The sequence below is a fragment of the Myzus persicae genome, unplaced genomic scaffold (assembly GCF_001856785.1).
Source record: "Myzus persicae strain clone G006 unplaced genomic scaffold, MPER_G0061.0, whole genome shotgun sequence".
In the NCBI taxonomy this organism is placed as follows: domain Eukaryota; kingdom Metazoa; phylum Arthropoda; class Insecta; order Hemiptera; family Aphididae; genus Myzus; species Myzus persicae.
The window spans coordinates 44,530-49,425 of NW_019100484.1; positions in this window are offsets into that span (position 1 = coordinate 44,530).

Below are 4,896 nucleotides of genomic sequence, written 5' to 3' on the forward strand. Positions count from 1 at the left end.
CTGCGTGGATTACAATGAAGGAAAAAGGACAATTGACAATTTTTTAGAAGCTATTTCATATAACACACGAATAAAGCACGATTAACTTTATGTATACTATAATTTTTGCGACTATTGCGATTATTATTATGATTATGTTTTATTATCTGTAATGTTGTGATGATATCATCACTTATGAGTTATGACATTTGTTAATTATTATATTTATAGTTTGAATCACGGATATAGATACTAGTATCTATATCCGTGGTTTGAATATTATGTACTGTTTTATCACAAAATAAAATAACTATGTATATAGTATTTGAGTTAATCAACAAAATAATATAAAACACACTTTTATTTTCGTGTGTTTTTTTTCCGTGGGTTTTTTTAATTTTTGGATTTTTTTTTGGGGTTTTTTTTCTGTGGGTTTTTTATCCGGGGTCATTTTTTCCGCTTACCACTTAATTTAGTTGTTTTGTGATCCTCACAATCGTTAATCGTGGTTCAGTAACTCAAAATCACTATATAAAATAGTAAACGACTATTGAATAACAAAATTACATGTTTTAGGTATTTAATTAATTATAATTAAAACGTACCCAAAATAACAAACTTGACCAGTGTCAAGTAGTATCAAATTTGTTCAATTTGTGAACATTTGTAATGAAATATGACGTAATATGGCTTAGTTGATTGAAAATATAAAACTTTGGTTTTTTCCGTGGTTCTAGTACTTTCTATTTTTATCGGGCTCGACATTTTTTGGTGATCAACTCTTTTTATTAAAAGGAAGACTAGAAGAAGGATTATATTTATGAGGGTTGAACATGTTGTGTATAACCGTTGTAGCTGCTTGTTGAATAATTTAAACAATGTGTTTTGTTGCATTGTCTGTATTGAAAGGAGACATAAATGTTGTTTTTAAATTAAAAGTATTGTCCAGATTATATTTGAATGTATTCCAGTTAACAGGCCCGTTGGTTTTTGGGTACTGATTCGATATGCGCTCTACCAACAAGTTTCTGTTTCGGTATGCGCTCTACTGAAAAGTGTCCGAGTCGGTATATTTATATTTTATTAATGATTCTTTATAGACAAGTGTCTGAGTCGGTATTATCTATAGTCTATTCCACGAGAGAATAATCAGTCCGCCGACCAATTCTCGGCAGTGCTGCGCATCTCCCACCAACTTCCCGGTGATGGTTTGATCACGTGGTTCTCTACGCGCCAATCGAATCATTCGTGATGCGCGAAAAGTGATTATTCTCTCGTGGAATGGACTATACAGTCGCCGTACGTCGTTTTGACTGAGATTTATTTTATATTCATTCAAAAACGATTATTCACGATCTGAATGTCTTCTAACATGGCGAGAAAAAGGTCCGGACTGTCTTGACGGTAAAGTCGCCAGCAATAGTGATCAAGATGGGATTGCAAATTATTAAGAGGAACACCCCTCATTTTCTTCAATAATTTAATTTTCACGTCCAACCATGACCTCTCAATGTTTTGAGTGTGGCTCCTGTATTTGCATCGACATATGAGATTTGGTGATTTACCGTCTTGTGTACAAAACCTCGGCTTGTAAGACACCTATATGCAGCCCTTTCATCAGAATGAATTTCTGATCCTGCCTCGCATTCACGTTTAATTATTGGTAGGAGTGTTTCTCGTACGCGTCGATGTACATAAAAATGGCAATCATTTCCATTTTTTAAACCAAATACCCAGTGGCCATCTACCCTTGCACCGTGATTTCGGTTATTAATTACTTCAGCATTTATACTTCCCTCGACCAGCGAAACGAGCTTCGTCAATCTGAATTGGATTTTGTACATTTCCAACCATTTTTCCTTTAGTCTTCAAAATAGCTGTACATAATTCTCGGCATATGTTAAACCTGTCGGTGACACACTCATTTCTTCTTCCTGTTCGATCCATTACCATTTGTGTGGGTAATTCCAATACAAACATAAATACAAGTTCAACGATTTGACAAAGTGTTAACCCACTGTTGCAACATTGGTTCAAGTCAGTAAAATGAAAAAAGCTGCTACCAGCTCGTGGTGATCTTGTTGTCTGACAGCCTTTTTTTGGACACCGAAAAATCGACATCCACTTTCCATTTCGGCATTTCTGTGCCATATTTATGACAAGGGTCGTTGTCTTCGGCATTTTTCAACAATCATTTTGCTACTAAAAACCGATGACACAATCTCATTTGGAACTACTGTAATATAAAACTCACAAAACATCATCACATTACATTTTATAAATAATACACGAAATACTAAAAACATTTAAAAATATATATATTATATTCGTAACGAACAACCTTCGTGAGCGTTGTGTGACGACTGTAATAAAAGTAAAACCAACAGTAATACAATTTAAGGTACCTAAAGATAATTAGAGATTATCGTTATTATTAACAGTTGAAATACCCAACATATTTATTGGGGTACTCTCAGAGATCGCGAGCGATCAAGAGTTTTTTTAAAAATAAACAAAATAAAAGGTAAGGCAAACATATAGGTACGATCACATAATTTATTCTTCAACTTCAAAAGTAAAATAAAAGGACGAACACGTCGCACAGACCACTGTCACGATACTACTCAACTCGCCTCTGTAGCGCAGTGGTATATATAAGTATACTATTGTTCTAGAATATTCGCGAACTACCGGTACACAGCCGATACGCGCCATTACATGGACACGGGCCTGCCGCATACCTATAGTCACGAACATTCTAGACCACTCTCGTACCCAAATACCTAACAGCTCGGCCTTCCTGACAACTTGTTCGTCCCGAACAATATAACGACTTAAACAATGCAAGTTTGACACAATATTAAATAAGAATAAACAATATAAATCATTTACAACATTGGCACAATGAGCCTTCAAACAAAAATAAAGATTTACAACATAATTCGAAAATATTACAATTTACAACTGAATCAGTGAATACTTATAATTCTTGACAACATAAAAAAACAATACATTCTTTTATCATAAAATTCGAAAATAACATTTTTAGTATATATATTTACATTCCTTTTTATTATTATTTAAAATTTTTTTTTTATTATTTATTTATTCATTTTTTCACAACGCTTCTGACACTGTAACCCACCTTTTCATTTGATCAGGACCTATTATGCCTTCGTACGGCCTTTGAGTAATTTGATTACCTTCAATATCTCCGATGACATACCTATCATAGTCTAATACTTTTCTCACAACGTATGGTCCTTTAAATTTTGGTATGAGTTTCTTATTCACTCCGTGAGTTACGTCAACATTCTTTATCATAACATAATCGCCAACGCTATACTTAACAGGTTCTTTTCGACTAACGTTATACTGTTCCTCACTTTTCGTTTGGGCCTTTACTATTTGTTCGGACGCCTTTTCTCTAATCTCGGGTAAGTCAAATCTGTTCTCGTTTATTTCCTCTATCACATGTCGTAGTTCGTCACTTACGTCTCCTACCTGGTTAATACCAAATAACAGCCTACTAGGTGTCTGCCCGGTCGATCTATGTATAGTGTTGTTTATTGCGAAATCCACTTTGTACAAAACTCTATCCCACTCATTACTTGGTTCTGAAATATTTGCTAACATTGGCACTATTGACCGGTTAACAATCTCAACTTGCCCGTTTGCTCTAGGTGTCCCAGTTGCTATTAATATTTGTTCAACTGACTCAGACAGTAAAAAGGTTTTAAAATCATTTGACGTAAAAGCGGTACCTCTATCGGAAACAAGACGTTTTGGTTTTGAATAAGTGCGAAAATAGTTTTTTAAATGTAACACTACTTCTTCGGTTTTTGTCGTTTTACTCGGGTAGCATTTTACAAATTTTGAAAAACTATCGATAACAACTAGAATGAACTTATTACTATTTTTAGTTTTCTCTAACGGTCCCAAATGATCAACATGAACAGTCAAAAATGGACGGTCACCTTTCGGAATGGTTAGGTTAGGTTAGTGCAAATATCCTTCGCGTTTTCCTGTTATGGGAGAGTACTCTATGCACTTTAGGCAATTAAATATATAGTCTCGAACTTTTAACTTCATGTCCGGAAACCAATATATTCGCCTTATATTTTCAACCACCTTTTCTAGTCCTATGTGTGCCATATCATCGTGGCAACTCCGAATTACGTTACTTTCCATGGCTTTCGGGACATAGAACAGTAGCCTACCCTTATCCTTACGATAAACGAGTCCCTCTCGTAATTCAAAGTGTTTATCACTTTTTTCCTCTAAATTATTCCGAATTTCAACGATTTTTTCGTCTATCCCTTGCTTAACCGACAAAATTTGTTCAAAAGTGTTTGCCTCTAGAACTAAAATATTATGGCATCTACTCAGAGCATCAACATGTCCCATTTTCGTTCCAGGGCGATGAGCAATTTCGAAATCATAGTTTTGCAAGAAGAGAGCCCAATAGCCCATCTAGATATTCTAGGATTAATATTTTGCTTTTCTAACGTCAATCGGAAGCTATTACAATCAGTTATAATTTTAAAATGTATCCCAGCTAAATAAACATGAAATCGTTTTATTGAATACACTACGGCTAAACATTCCAACTCGAAACTATGATAACGAGACTCGGCCTGTGTTGTGCGCTGGCTGAAATAAAATACAGGGTGAAGTTTTCCGGTTACCTGTTTTTATAACAGTACCGACCCATAACCATACGAGCTAGCGTCACAATGTAATTCTGTTTCGGCAGACGGGGAATATATACTAAGTATGGGGGCTTCAGACAGTTGATTTTTTAACGCATCGAATGCGCACTGTTCAGCATTACCAAAAACAAATTGAATCTCTTTCTTCAACAAATTATGCAACGGTTTAGCAATTAACGAGAAATTAGGAATAAATCGTCTGAAG